Genomic DNA, 16,580 nt, shown 5'->3' with positions numbered 1-16,580 from the left:
AGGCAGCACTAGAGTATTTTTTTTTCAAAAGCCCAGCTGCCTTCCCAGGCCATTAAGGAGCCCTTTCACTTTGCTGTTATATTCAAGCTTACCAATTCATAAGGCAGAAGTAGAAGAAAGGTTTCTAGTTTAAAAAGCTACAGCTGTTGCAATAGCACGTCTCATTAAAACATACTTCATGTGATGAAAGCCTGAAAAAATCTGAACCTTCTTACTAAACAAATTGCCTGGCTCCTGCTCATCAGGACCCTCTGCTAGGTCCTGTCTTGAGAGGATTCTGGTGGGCTGGAAAACATCACCTCAGGAGAGCTAAAAGGGTAAGCTTTACAGTTGGCTCTAAGTTTATCATCAAGTTTTTAACACTAAAATGTTAATTGTATCTAGTTCAGGTTAGTCCCACCTGCAGAATGTTTCAAAGTGGATGGTGTCTTGCTAGTTTCTCTCTAATTGTACAAGGATTACAGAATTATATAATTTGAGAAGATCAAGAACGATGAGTTGCTCTGATTGCAGTGCTCACTTCAGTGAGGTATTAACAGATGACAAAATTATCTATGGCAGGCCTAGCTTTTTATTCTTTTTTGATGAGTACTTTATTAAGAACCATACAAATAAAATGCCAAGACACACCTCTCAGTGAACAGTTTAAGTTCTCAGAGAGTGCAGTAGTCAGACAACTGATAAACTCTGACTAGCTCTTTCCAACAACTGTTTTTCACAATTAAAAAAGCCCACCACACACCACCTGGAAAAAACTACAGAGGAAAATAACATACAACTAGTAAATTTTGATCCTTTTGTCTGACAAACTAGAAACCTGTAACAAGGTCAAACTATGGATACTTTTAACTTAATCTCCTTGAGTAGCTGCTTATCAAGAAAACAATGAAGGACAATATTTGAGAACAACACTATTCAATCATTCATAATTTTGGTTGCATTCACAGTTTAAGATAACAGGTAACATCAAAAACTTGTATTTTTTTCCTTCATTCATGCAGCTTCCTACTTTATCAACCAACAGCTTTAATCTTTTATACACTTACTTTAACTCTATGGCAACATCAACAGTTGCCTCTTAATTTGGTAGATAAACCCTTTCCTGGGAGAGAATTTCACTTTTCACTATTGTTTATTAGAAGTCGGCTTCACAAATTGGCAGTGTTATCACTGATACAGTAATTACTAACAGATACCATCAGCCATTGAAACAGAAACATCCTGTTGTTTCAGGCCTTTCACATGCATTTGGTTCTCATAAAAATAACTCAGGGTACCAAAATGAGAAATAATGAAAAAGTAGCAATTATTAAATAAACTGAGGCCTCAGCTTTTTCCTCTTAAAATAATAGACGATATAGATTAATGTAGATCTTCATCCAATAATAAAGTCAAACCTATTATTACTGGTAGTAATCTCACAAAGCTGTACTGAAGTGACACTTACAATCTTTGAATAATTTCAGGCTTTCATAAATATTGTTATCTTTTTAAAAAATGGTTTTTAAAAAATAATACAGCAGATCTGATCTTTGGCCTTTCATCTTCAATGCTGCAACAGAAATGGTCTGCTTAAATAACTAAGGAAAATGTAATGTTAGGCAACGTGAAATCCATGGAAAAGAAGTTTCAAACTATGTTTTTAATTTTCCTTTCTCTCCTGTTTGTACAAACTCCACTTGTCTTTATTTTCTCTAATATGGGAAGTTCTTGCCAAATTACTTTTACCTAGTTTCTTAATCTTGTGTAATATAAACACAATTTTAATATTGATGTATCTCCAGTCTCTTCATGCAGAGAATTGGTTTCATTGCTCTGCTGTTTTGGTAGGCCAAGTAACAGCACAATTCTTAAGATGATCATCACACCCATCTTTCAGGAAAACCCAATGCTTTAATGTGAATGCAACAACCAAGCCAACCTCACATCAGCACTGTTTCTTATCCTTTTCTAAAGCATATGAAAAGGGAGTCTTGTGAAGTTTAAGGCCCTGTTGTCAACTTCACAGAGTCAAAACAGCTATTCAGCTATTTCTGTGTTTCCAAGTATCCGATTAGGGCATCTCCAGCTGTTTCCTGGTGTTCTCTGGCGGTAGCCTTCATACCTTCATATACCCATGGTACTATCTTCCAACAAAGACTCCTACACTCTGACACCCTGCACACCAAGAAAAAAGTTGCTGCTCATGAGAAATCTGCAGCTTTAGTCAGACAGCGAGCCAGTATCATCTGCCCATGCCACACTTTGTACTCCTTGTTTTGACAGCTTCCTAGGAAAACCTCTAACTGGCTTGCTAGACCTCTTTGCTGACCTCTATTTCATGAAATTTTTACCATACATTTTGTTCCATGTTGCAAAGAATGAGCAGCAACAAAGTAGAAGCATTATAGATCACTGAATTTCTTTATTTGCAAAGCTGAAGAACATTTCTATAGAACAGACTTGAGGTCTGATTCAGCACCTTCTAGGTACTTAATTTCACCTAAGAAATGAACATTTCTCATCATTGTTCATTCTGTGGAAGCAAAAAAAAAATAAAATCAAACAACTTAATCTCTCCACTACAAAAGATTAAAAGCTCTCAGAAATTAGGCAAACAGTAACATAAAGTGCATTGTGAAACACTCTTCTGGAGTAAAACAGAGAAATACATTGCAAATATGCTACTTCAATGAAAAAGAAAAGGACAATAGGACCAGGGAGATTTATTGCAGTCTGAATACTGAGTAGTATCATGACCCTAATAGGAGTTTTCTATTATCAATTTCTATCGTTCAAGTGTTTCGAACTTCTTCACAATAGAGTTTATCAAGTTCTACATGTGATGTGACAAGTAGCTTTGCAGGTGTCCACATAACACCTGGTATACTCCATAACTTTTTTTTCTCCTTTAAATATATCCTTTTAAGGATGTGCTGCCTTCAGAAAAAGAGGAAAGCAGTGTTGCTTCCAGGCCCAGAGGAACCAACTACCCTTGAGATACTCTTCAGATATAACCGGGGTCCGTGGAGTCCACAGGGATGCTCTTAGGGTAATGAGTTCTGCTGGGAAATACAGTCATTTTTAACGGCCCCAGAAATGCTTTGCAAGTTCCTGCTGGCTTTTATGCAGGCAGATTATATGTTTTTAATTTATAGTGGTTTTACTGTGGTTCTTCAGCAGAGAACGCCCTTCCTCACCATCCAGCATGTTTGTGTATCCATGCTTAAACTACTTCATTTCCAAATTGGTGTAATATTCATCGCTATAGGACTACTGAATTGATGGCACAAGAAAATAAGTGACTGGAAAACAACCCGTTCACCAATTTTTACTATTGTGGCTCATTTGAACTGCTTCACATGTCAGAAAACATATGGTTTCACACGAGAAAACATAAAGCATTCCACGTACCAAAGAATTTAGGATTAAAAGGAGAAAAAAGTTTTAGGATCAGCATCTATGCCTAAGGTTTCCAGTCACCGGCCCTTACATTTTAAGACTGATACTGCATGTATGCACCTCAAGTGTTGGTGATTATCAGAATTTACAAGCTTTCACCTCTACTGTTTTCTCTGCAGACATCTTGAATGTGATTGATTTAACTGTGCTGACCTCCCAGCTGTGACAATTGCCGGTCCCACTGTCACCTGCTAATAACAGTCATATATTTAGCTGCATCCCCTAACTGCCTACTGGTGGGAGATGTCTGATAAGTTATTTAGCCTGGATTTAGGCAAGACATGAGACATCAGAGATTTTGTGTCCTAATAACATTCCCTTAAGCCATCCACCTTCTCTGCCTTTTAAGTTGTTTACTAACCAAGATAAATGAGCTTGCCAAGACAGGACAATGACAATAGTTGGCAGATACATTGCTCACACAGCTGACCCTATTCAATTTTAAAACAAAATAAATCTATGCTGTTTTGTTTTATGTATGACTTATTAAATTACTGATATAGAACTTGTCTGCCCCAGATTGCAGGGCACTGCTAATGCACTCAGCTGCAGACACTACGTAGCCTTAAAAAAAGCCCAAACAAAAAAGGTTTACATTAAAATTAACATGAAAAAGAGACAGGTTCAGATGGAATGAGAGATGAGGGGAAGAATAAAAAAAAAAAAAAGGTTTGTCTAATTGTCTTCCGGGAACCCAATATGCTATCAACTGCCACGATTTACAAAGCAGCTGATGACTGGGAAAGACAGCTATGACACATTAAAGCTATTCATTTAGAAGGTGGAGTCACAATGCTTCAGAAATTGCTGTATCCAAAGAGTTTTTGTCAAACCTCCGCAACAAGATGCACTCAGAAACATCCTGTGAAAGCATTATAGGATTTGAAAAGGACCCATAAAAATTGTTAGTTGGAGGTGAAATATTTTTCAGCCAGAACTAGTTATTAGGAAATCATAGAATCACATCTTAGAAAGGCTTGGGTTGGAAGGGTCCTTAAAAATCACCCAGTTCCAAACCCCCTGTCACAGGGAGCGATGCCAACCACTAGACCAGGTTGCTCAGGGCCCCAGTCACCCTGGTCTTGAATTTTTCTAGGGATGGGGCAACCTGTTCCAGTGTCTCACCACCCTCACAGTAAAGAGTTTCTTCCTAATCTCTAACCTAAATCTCTCAGTTTAAAACCACTCTCCTATCACTATCTGCCATTAAAAAAGTTGCTCTCACTCTTTTTTATAAAAGCCTTTTAAGTACTGCTCTAAGATCTTCCCTAGGGCCTTCTCTTTCCAGGCTGAACAACCCCAGCTCTCTCAGCCTGTCATCACAAAAGAGATGCTCCAGCCCTCTCATCATCTTCATGGCCGTCCTCTGGACTTGCTCCAACAGATCCATGTCTTTCCCATGCTGGAGACCCCAGAGCTGGCTGCAGCACTCCAGTGGGGTCTCAAAAGGGCAGAGTAGAGAGGCATAATACTCTCTCTTGACTTGCTGCCCACACTGCTTTTGATGCAGCCCAGGATTTGTTTGGCCTGCTGGGCTTCAAGTGCACATTGCCAGCTTAGGTCCAGCTTTTCATCCATGAGAACCTCCAAGTCCTCCTCTGTGGGGCTGCTCTCAAACGAGTTCATCTCCCAGCCTGTAATCACGTCTGGGATTGTCCCGGTCCAGGTACAGCAATGTGCACTTGGATGTGTTGAACCTCATAAGGGTCTTGAGTTCTGTTTGCTGTTTCTTATGAAACATGCAATGCTCTGGTACTAGGGTCAACAAAAAAAGACCTTGTTGGTTTACATAAATATTATTATTCTAATACAATTCATGGGGAGCTTATAAAAAATAATTATTATGACCTCACAAAAGAACCCTAAAACTATCTAGTATTTCACTTCCATCCCTTATCACCATAGACTTTGTGTCTTTCTTTACAGGAACACTAAATAGTAAAGGTCAGAATAGATGGAGTCAGCAAAGGTCTATATGACTCAAAGATTTGTTTGGGACAAACTGTGCAAAATAACAAACTGAAAAGAAGCCTCGTCAGAAAATCCTTGAAAAATATCGGCATCCAGAGCACCCAAAGGCACAACACTGGGGCTTTGCTGAATTCTTCAGACATTTTTTTCTACATTTCTAATAGAAACCATTGAATGCCATTATTCATTGCATTATAAGAGAATGTTCTTTAATAATGAGATTAGAGAGACAAAGAAATAAAACACCCATTTCTCAATCTGTCAAGTAATTACCATGTACTCCATTTTAGACCAGCTAAGAAACATGAGCCATCCCATTTGTGTGGCTGCAATAACTCAGTTTTTGCCTAACATCTCCTTAACAGGAGAGAAAATGACATCCAGGCAGAAAAATAATGTGGAAAACAAAACACATTGCTTGTAGTAATTATAAAAATTATGTTCTACGTGTATTTGGACAGGTCAGCAAGCAGCCAGTCTCAGTGAAAAGGAAAAACACAATACCCTCTCTCCATGTAAGCAAAAGGATATTTCATTCTTTAATCTTCAGATATTTGCTTGATTGGTTGGGGGTTTTTTTTCGTAAAGTAAACCCTAGTTATACAGCAGACTCTGCTTCAGACTTCCCATACTCCCCAAATTTATTCCCTCTCCAGGGATTTTATTGTGTGCATAGATACCCTGATGCATGAAATCATCTCCATTGTTCTTCACATTCTGCTAGCAAGAATACAGGCCATTTATAAACAAATAACATGTTGGATGGATAAAATGCAAATCACCATACTAGTCAGAAAAATACTTTAACACGGCCTGCAGTGCTAATCCTATCCAATCACTTTTCCCACCCCAATCCCTACCAGTTTCAGGGTAGCTTCTTAAAGCAGCACTTGAATAACAAGGTATGTACAACATAATAACAGAATTTGGTGTTGGATGAATCTGGATAGAGTCAGGGAAGTGCCAAGACACTCTGCAGTTTCTCCATTTCCTAATGGCAAAAACATGAGTAATTCCCTTAATCCCAGTTTCTCCTCGTCTGTTATTGCCCTGGCCTCACAAGTGCATTGCAAAAACTATGTAGAGAAGTCCCAGATGCTTGTGCTGACGGCAACTATAAAAGTCCAAGTACTCAGTTTTTACAGGACAAGAGGGGACAGTTGGACAACTTCAGGCTGGAGGAAGACAATGAATTCTGCTGCATGAGTGACCTGAGAGTTAGTGCTCAAGCATAGCCTGGAGCTCTAAGCTAAAATCACAGTTTAAATCTGCATCATGACCTCAATCACGAAGTCACACAAAACACAAAAGTCAAAAAGGTTCCTAACTTGTAAACAGAACCTAACTAAAATCACAGGAACAGGAGTTCCTGTGATCAGGATTAAGGATCAAGATACAAAACATAATGGTAAGATGTTTTTTTCCACTTGTAATGTTCAGATATATCCAGTAATACATGACTTAGCTAAACCATTTTGTGCCAGAGCACTTAAAACAGAAAAAAAAAAAAAATTCAAAATTACAGACAATTTTTAAAAGTGCAGTTGCATATTTTTAAGTGAAAAATAGAATGAATCACAGACTCTATAATTTTCTCACTTCTTATTTCCAATGTTTTAGATGATCACTAGTGAGAAGCCACTTCCCTTACATCCTTCCTGAGGTAACAGTTAACTCTAAGAGACACTGGACACTGTAGTAAATCTAATTAAACACCATCCAAGATATATTCCCAATGCATTGTCTTGTCTTGCAAGAGCCTTTTTTCTTTCTGTGTTTTCAGAGTTAGAGGCATTTTTTTTTTATTTTGGTTTATCTGGGGTTTTTTTGATATTGTGACAAAAGACCCAGTCAAGCAGAAGATAAAATGTATAAAACCACAGAAAAGTATGTAGGAAAGGAACACTTTTGATTCAGCTTTTAGTAGCTGTAGCATGTTGCATATTAACCCCAGACACCTCACTATTTCTCTAGAGCTCACTAGCCTATGTCCTAACAAATTAAATGCTACCTGCTATAACACCTGATTACAAAAACCATTGTTATTTACAAATTGGAGCATAGATTCATGGGCAGATGTAGTATTTTATTATCATATTTTACTAAAGTTTCTTTACACATTCTCATCTTTTCTGGGGTAAGACTGAGTTGTCCATCTCATCCACCTATATCATGCCCAGTGAGAATCAGTAACATTACTTCAAACATGGCTGTCTTCGCAACAAAAAGGAATTAATTTTTGCTGTTTCATTTCAGTTTTTTTACAGAGGACAGTCTGAGCACAAAAAAACCCTAGCATACACCAGTCACTTGGGTACAGCAACCTGCCCTCGACTTACTTTGTACACCAGCAGACAAAGGGGTCAAGCGGGGTTTTAAAAGAACATATAAGGCAAACTTTAATGTGATGATACCAGTATTTCTATCCCTGTGTTTATTGTTCTGTAAATAGTACCATCCTCAGAAGCTTCTCTGCCTATAAAAAATAAAAATATTAAGATAGACATAGCAGCACGAACACACTAAATTATGAACATTTACTCCCTAAATGGTCCAACTGGCTTAGCAGGAATAGAAAACAATTGTGTGGAATACAGAGGAGACAGACAATGCCTGGAAAACCAGAAAGAGAAATCAAGCCTCCAGCTTGAACTGCTTGATAACAACTCACTTTTTAATCAATAGCTTCTTTTTTGTGGCTAATGCAAAATTTAAATGAACTTCAGACAAAGATAACTGGACTTTCTTAATTGGTATCAAAATTATGCTCTCTGGCTTCTACATCCTTATTTAAGGTAGGAGCTATGTGGCTTTGTTGCAGCTTTACCAGGAATTTCAATGTTCCGATTTTTTCCATGAATGCAAACAAGTACCCTTCCAAGACCCACTTTATAGTTGTAGACCATTCCCCCATAACTTATCCCCAAATCCTAAAGCAAGTAAACTTCACTCATGAAAGTTCTGCTGCCTTAAAGAAAGTGACCATAAAAGTTACCCTGATGAGCTGAGTTTTGTGAAAAATGAAATAGGATAAAGATTGGCCTAAACTAAAAAGATGTAATATAAAAGAAGAAAAAGGAAGTAGTTTCTGACACTGCCAGACTGCATTTTATTTTTTTGAAAAGCACAGCCTAATAAAATAACTTGCTTTATTTATAGAATACATTTGATATATTCATTTCTTACATATATCATACCATGGATGTTTTCTGCACATTAAACAATCCAACATGCAGGAAGACTCTGGATTTGCCAGGTGTAGAACAAACAATATAAACAATACCTTAACATATTGTTTCCATTTATTCCCAAGAGAGACCTTTACTTCAAACACACTGTTTTAAACTTAATTTTTAACTGAATAGGGGAGATATGGTGGCCAGCACCCAAAATGAAGACTGACTGTCAAGACAGAGCCTAAGCAGTGACAGAGTTCTCTGTGTGATTTCCATTTAGTCTGAAAATCTCTTCACGTTGGAAATACAGCATTGGCAAAAGTCAGGGTCGGTGCTTAGAACAGAATCTCCCCATTCATCTCTGAAACTAAATTAAAAGAATCAACTCCAGATCAGTTTTTTATTTTTAAATACTATCTACTCCCATTCATCCTCTCACCTTTTCTCTCAACAACAAATGCAAAAAATTAGTGTTTGAAAGATCTTGACATCATATCTAGTGGGTAAGACAATTCATGATCTTACAACTCCTTTCCCTTCACTCTATTCTCTCTGAACATGCCAATAGCTCTTGTCCAGGAAGACCATCCATTATCACGGTGACAGTTATTGATTTTAATTAAAGTAGTAGAAAGAAGCTGAAAATATTAAGCCCTATTCTTCCATGTTCCAGGAATCAAAATAAATGATACTGAGAAGTTACACTGACACAACCACATATTTATGCCTATGTCCAAAGCTACAGCCAATTTGCACAAGATGCCAAGAGAGAACTCCAAGAACTTTAATTAGTATAGAAAGCTGATTTGATGGTAGGCACAACATGTAATAGTCTTGGCACCAGCAACTCACAAGAGCAGTGAGTCTCTATTGCAGTGAAAGACTTGATGGGCAGCAGTAGTCACTTAATTTGTTTATATAACCAAGCAAGCTAGTTTGCCCTTTCAGTTTTTTCCCCCCTATTGCTTATTGCATGCATGCAAAGAAAGCATTTGGGTTAACATCCAGCTACTCACAATTACAACTTGAAATGCCTGCCAACTGCATAAATCTCACTAGCCATGAAAAAGAAAAAGGCTTTTTCATAGAACAAGAGATCAAGGCACACATACACACACACACAGAAAACAGGAGTGCAGTCTGCTTCTAAGCAATGTATGCCTCCAAGCTGCATAAAAACACTTCAGTTACAGACTTCAGAGAAGTAAACTGATTCAGAAAGGCTGTGCTTCATGTAAAATTGCAAAACATGCTTTTGTTGACTTTTTTTTTCTGTCCCATCAGAAACAGTATCTTGTAATACAGCTTTGCTGCCCTGCAAGAACCGATGAAATGATGTTCGCAAGACACAGGGCACTACTTACCCTTGAGTAAGTGCCAGATACAAAGGACTGCTACTCTAATGATCAAGAAAAATCCATCCATCTCTCAAGCTCTACCTCATCAATGGAATAAAATTGGTTTACAATGTGATCCCACTATATTTTAGAGTAAGCTGACTGAAGGACAGACTTGCTCAGTCTACCTTCAGTCCTTTCCACTGCTATGTGGATGAATGGACAGAAATTTTTCTGTGTATTCCATATTCTCTGAATCCCTGCAGAAAAATGAAGTTGTTTTCCCAATGATTGTCACGTGTAAGTACTTAGACATTAATCATCAATTTTACATATCAGAGCAATTTTTCCTGCTTTCTCTCAAGCAACAAAAATATGACATAAAATCCATAACAGCCTTGTTCCATCTGTAAATCCATCTGCTTTTTTAGCATGTACCCTTGAAGTACTGATGCATTTGGGGAAAAACAAGTTGCAAATAAACAAGTTTCATATACAGCATTTCAGTTGTGGAATGCAAAAATTCATCGTGTCCTGCAACGTGAAACTGCACTGCATTCCTGTAACAGATATCTCTGGCTTGCAGGTTGTAGCACATTGTTGTCATTTGAATGTTTATTCCTTTCAATACCATTTGAACAGGTACCTCCTTTCAGTAAATGAAAGATGTAATAAAGGAACTGCTTGGAAGCCTGAAATTTATTCATCTTTTTTTCCCCAAGGATCTGTGAATTTGGCCATTTTCTTGGTGTTCCTCCTCTGTTTGATTATCTGCCTGCATCTTATGGGCACAGAGATTTCAGGGGACCTGATGTGACCGTGGGTCCCTTTGGAAGAATATGCTGAACAAGCTTTATTGTTCCTGCTGGCTGAGTGACAGGTATTGAGCACAGGTATGTCTCTGATTCAGGGTCATAGAGGAGAACCAGCTACTTCTGATGCAGCTCTGAAGTCAAATAAAAGAAATTCCGTGCTACTCAGGAGCATCATCTGAACCAGTGACTCTTTTCCCCTGACAATAGTGCTAAGTAAGAGATTTACCACGTGCAACAATTTTCTGCCACCTAGAGAGAGACTTGACAGAAAAAATGGTGTAAAATTAAAAACTGCCACTTAACTTGCACAGAAAAAAAAAATTGTTTCCACTCATTTTGAGCTTTGACAAGGGAAAGAGGATGCTAATGCTTCCGGCATGCTCTGTCTTGGGTAGACTACAGCATAAACATCCATCAATCCTGAAACCAATTACTGTTCTTCTGATGTCCATCACAACAATCACCATTTTCTCTGTATGAATATTCATTAATCGGACCACTACACATTGCAGGTAAGTTCAAGGAGGCTTTCCTTATCATGAAATGCAGGTTAAAACATACTACAGCAAGAATACATTGTAATGTAATGTAATATAATGGTCAAATTTGGCCAATATATCTCAATTCACTTACAGCACTGTTGGAAATTCTCTAAACATGTTGCTTCCTGGCTTGGACTTAGTTAATGACTGAAGTAGAACACACAAAGGATTTGGGGAAGGTATGCAAGCATTTACACACCAACAGATGTCCCATCAGGGAATGACCCTTAAATCACAGCATGAACAGTAGAAAAAGAATATATTGGAAACCTTGTGCAGCTAAGAGATGAGCATACCAATAAGTGAAGAGAATGAGGAATGCTGATTTTCATGCTACTCTAGGGTGTAATGAAAAAAAAATGAAAATCTTTCCTGAAGACATGAATCTTTCCAGGTTTTCAAGAGCTCCATGTCTCACTCTTGGCTGACAGAATATAGTCACCTTGGGGTTATATTGAACAGAAGCAGCTATCGATTAGAAAAGTGTTTGCAGATTAGGAGCTTTGCAAAAGAGTTACTCAGCAATCTCTATTAATTGGATATGTTCAGCGCTTGAAACTTAATTTCTATCTCCATTTAAGCGGGTCAATATTGTGGAAGCAGCTAGAAAACAGGTCTGGCACAATAAAACTGCAGTTCTATTCCTATTTGTGTGGATCAGTCTAGTCAAAAGCGGAATGTGTCTACCTTTATTTCAGGCTAAATAACCACTGGCCTCATGAAGAGGCTGTGATGGTTTCTATCTGGCATTGTACCAGGGATTCATGGATTCTACCAAGTTACAGAATCACAGCTTATCTCAGAAACCGGTGGTTGCATAGTCCAAACCCCTCAGCTCAAGCAGGTTGTACAGAATCATGCTCAGCTGAGTTTTGAATATCTCATAGGGTGGAGACTCCACAGCCTCTCCAGGCAGCCTCTTACAGTGTACCAAATGTAGCAAACTCTCCCCGCAGCAAAATGTTTTCTTATGCTGAGCCTTCTCTTCAAGGCTAAACAATCCCAGCTCTCTCAGCCTCCCCTTGTACACCCACGTATATACTCCTTGAATCCTCTTTGTGATCTTTGCTCCAGTATGTCCATGTCTCCTCTTGTACTGGAGGGGACAGATCCGGGCACAGCGCTCTAGATATGGTCTCACCAGGAATAATTAGAGCACAGGGGTAACCTCTCTGGAACTCCTGGCAATGTTCTTCCTAATACAGCTTTCTTTGCCCCAAGGGCTCATGTTCAATTTTTTTGGTCCAACAAGACCCCCAGTGCCTGTTCTGCAAAGCTGCTTCTCAGACAGTGAGCCCCTGGTCTGTACTGCTGCAGGGAGTTATCCTTCACCAGATGCAGGACCCTGCCTGTGTCTTTGTTGAACTTCACGCGATTCTTGTTGATCTGTTTCTCCAGCCTGTCAAGATGCCTTTGAAGGGCAACACAGACGTCTGGTGTGCCAAACACTCCTCACAGCTTCATATTTTCTGCAAACTTGCTCAGAGTGCACTCTGCCCAGTTGTCCAGGTCAAGGATAACAGTATTGGCCCCAGTGTGGACCCTGGGGCATGTGACTGGTGACTGACCTCCAGCTACACTTCATGCCACTATCACAACCTTCTGAGGCCAGCAGTCCAGCTACTTTGCAGTCCATCTCCCTGTCTACTTGTCTAATGCATTAGTTTGTCTACTCTTGGACACTTTTTGGAGCTCAGAAACTCCAGAAAAATCAGGTTCTATTAAATTCTGTTTCTAGCAGTATCAAGCAACTAATCTTTACAGACTGTAACATGAAGACTTAGGCATTGGCTGTGCCAAAACAAGATGACTGGTCATAGTAATCTTGCCAATTTTGCTCCTCAGTTCTGTAGGAAATGGCAAATCACACTAAATAGGGATCAAGAGCAATTATAAAATTGAAGGAAACTCACTGCATTTCTTCCCTCAAAGGCTAATATGCTAACATGACCAAAGGAGAAATACTGAGCACATTTTCTGAAAAACAACATGACCTTTAACAGGAAATGAAAAAAGTCTCATTTTTTCTTTGCTATACAAAACAGAGAGCTCCTGTTTGAAACTGCAGTGAATCTCAGCCTTAAGCTAACCTCTGGAGCCTTGCACATCTGCAGCTTAACTCAGAAGCAGATTATTTTAATTAAATAACTTTCAATGTGTATGTTTTTGAAACACTAAATAGAAAGAGGTAAAATTTTACAGTACTAGCAAAGATAGGATGGAGACACTGAATCCAAACACATTTAGTTCGAGTTTATCCATTTACTAATCTTCAAGGTTTGACAAGTCATTTAATTTTTAGAAACACAGCACCTCTTTAATGCTTAGAAACACCTGGATACCTCATGACAATTCTGATAAGAAAAAGCAGTCATAGGTCTCCTGCACCTACTTAAGAGCAAGAATAACAGAATTCCCATAAGCAAAATATGTGGACACAAGCTCCCAGAATTCAGGTCTTTCTGACCATTGGTCTTACAGAGGAAGAGGTACGTCTTCACATGTTTAAAAGCACCAACTACTCACATTTGCTGAGGCATACAGTTCTGCAGAAACATAGTAATGAGGTGCATTCTTCTCTTATTTTGTATAACTACTGTAAATTTCAGTGCCTTGCTCATCCAAGTCCCATTACACAACTAAAGTAACCAGTAGAAAGTACCAGTACCACCTGAAGACAGAGCTCTCCTAAAACTCCTTTATGATGGGTCCATGTGTCCCTTCTCTCCTTTGATGCATGTAACCATTTCATCCATACTCCCCATATACAGTGAGAAAGCCAAACTTTGTGAATGCATCTTCCCTATCTTCTAAAATCCTTTACTCTCTGAACAAAGAGAGTATTTTGCTATTTTTGCTGTGATAATGTGATGCGTGCTAATAACTTTCTGATATGCCGTCACCAATGTCTCAGCAATTGTTTTTTCATCATGGAGTTCTCTTTGAAGATTATTAGTCACTGTCAAGGGTGACCTGCTAGCTCTATTGTTAATGGTTAATAGATGATTTTTCTTTACCTAATTTATACCAAAAATTAAACTCTAAAGGTTATGCTAGATGTTCCAAATCCTAAAGACCAAGTCTGAAAGTGCAGGTATTAAAAAGGTGAGATGCATGAAGCAGCACAGCTATTCTTGGGCAAGCATTAATAATTAGATATTACTTTGGAGAAAGGGCAATGCTTCATCTGAAGATGAAGTATTATCTTCAATATCTCTTTGTGCAGTTGGTGGAACATGCCCACTGATTGTGCTTCTAATCTCAAAATAAGTTGGCAGGTTTGCCCTTTTCTAGCTGAAATATAGTCTCTTCTGGGAAACCTTTACCAACACATCCTGACAACTGTTATGTCCTATTAAAGGTTGTTCACTGATATTTGTAGTATCTTAAATACACACTGCATTATTACAGGTGAATTCTACATTTGCTTAGAATAACGATTATGCTGAAAATAAAAGGCAAGCAGACATCCACAGGGCTGGCTTGTTTAGGAAGCAGACTCATTACTGTGCTAGACTATTGTTGTATACTATGGAGTTTCTTCAGGATCAGCAAAGTCAGTTGGGGATGAAAAACAGGCAGTTGTCAGACTCTGGGAGAAATGTGGCTATTTATGATCTCCTGCTCTCTAAGAACAAAAGAGTTCCACAAACATTTTTGATAGAAAAGGCAAAGAAACAGCATGACTGATCCCTACACCAGAGTGATATTTAAAATTATGCTCAAATATTATTTTGTCTTTCCCCCAGATGAAAGTAGGAAAGTCCTCTTCATTTGGCCAAAGGGTTTTTTTGTTTTGGTCTGTGGTTTTTTTGTTTAAAAAACCCCAGCAAAACAATTGATCACATGAGAAAATAGAGGACTTCATTTCTTTCCTGAAGAAGGAAAATGCATATTAGACTGATTTACTGGTTGGGAAAATTTACCTTGGCTTCAATTAAGTAATTTAAAAACAAAAAATCTGCTTGCTTGCAATAATGAAGAAACTATACCAGACACTAATGCACTCATTACATTTTCCCTTTAGGGCTGGCAAAACAGTCTACACTCCATTTTTGTCAAAAATCTACCCTGGAACATCTGATGTCAAAACAATTTAGCTTTTATGTTTGTAACATTTTTAAGGTACCCATTTGTGTAAACACAAAAACAGTAGCAAAAGACTGCAATGGTTCATTTGAAAAAAAAAAGAAAGAAAAAAGAAGAAACAAAAAGGAGAGAAAAAACCCCACAACAAAGCAGCAGCTTAAAATCCTTCTAACAACCAAAAGTTAGAGGTCACTAAAATAATTCCATTACATGAATTGTTGCTGAGAGTGTTACAATATTGGTTAACAGACAATATACTGATAATATCCAACTATCATAATTCAGAAAAAAAAAATTAACTCAAAGGCCAGTTATAATACTACTATTCTCCCTCCCAAAAAACATATCCCATTTTCTTGTTCTTCTTTTAAACCTGTGCACAGGCACCAGAAATGTAATGAAATAATTTTTTTCCAAGGTATTAAAAAAATCCATAAAAACAACTCTGCTGACATCTGTCACGCATTCCTGGGCTAAAAGGCAAGTGTCACTGGAAGGTAATTGTATATAAAGTGCTAGAGCATGTAATTATTGAATCCCTTTTACGTTAACAGCCCCATTTATTCAGTAAGGATGGTCAAAATGGTTTTCTCAAACATGTTTTGGCAAACCTCAATCTCAGCAGACGTATTCTGAAGACAATGTTTGCATGCAAGGCAAGAAAGTTATTTGCCCTTGTATGCAAGTGCATACATGGATTTAGAAACAGTCCCAACCTGTCTCTAGTCAGTCATATTCAGAATGCCTCATCCTATCTATTTCTCACTGTGAGCCAGTGCATTCTGCTGGAGCATATATTCTGTGCTCCTGAGCTCTCCAGTAGAAAAAAAATCTGTGTGCTCAGGAATTCGACAAGCCAAACAGAACATTGGGGCATTTTCAGCTTGTGATAATCTCAAAGCTAAGTACTATGCACTCACCTGCAAAATATAAAATCCCTTAAGCCTACTTGCTCTGTGGGGAACAAAAAAATTGACGCAATGAGTTTAGCTTGTTTGCTTGCCCATTACAAAAAAAGTATTTTCCAATACTAATTGCAAAAGACACAGCCTTTATTACTATTAGTGATCCAGCCCTAGTCTGTGAAAATCAGCCCAAAGCTTTATTCCTAAGAATTTAGAATTAAGCACATTCATAGAGTATAGCCAAATTTTAAACAGGGATTAGAATGTGTGACCTTCAAGTATAAACTTACAATAGTGACATTTG

The 16,580-nt window shown here is 38.1% G+C and overlaps 1 long non-coding RNA gene across 1 annotated transcript; it reads right to left on the bottom strand.

Annotated features, from left to right (window-relative positions):
* Positions 1–8,768: 8,768 nt before the first annotated feature.
* Positions 8,769–16,327, bottom strand: LOC113966345. The gene is made up of 4 exons (XR_003533796.1): positions 16,292–16,327; positions 13,809–13,921; positions 9,953–10,027; positions 8,769–8,955 (listed from the first exon to the last, which is right to left on the bottom strand). It is a non-coding gene; the product is annotated as an uncharacterized LOC113966345 (long non-coding RNA).
* Positions 16,328–16,580: the final 253 nt, after the last annotated feature.

Source organism: Neopelma chrysocephalum, unplaced genomic scaffold (genome assembly GCF_003984885.1).
Source record: "Neopelma chrysocephalum unplaced genomic scaffold, ASM398488v2 Primary Assembly neopelma1_60, whole genome shotgun sequence".
In the NCBI taxonomy this organism is placed as follows: domain Eukaryota; kingdom Metazoa; phylum Chordata; class Aves; order Passeriformes; family Pipridae; genus Neopelma; species Neopelma chrysocephalum.
This window is presented reverse-complemented; position numbering and strand designations above follow the sequence as displayed.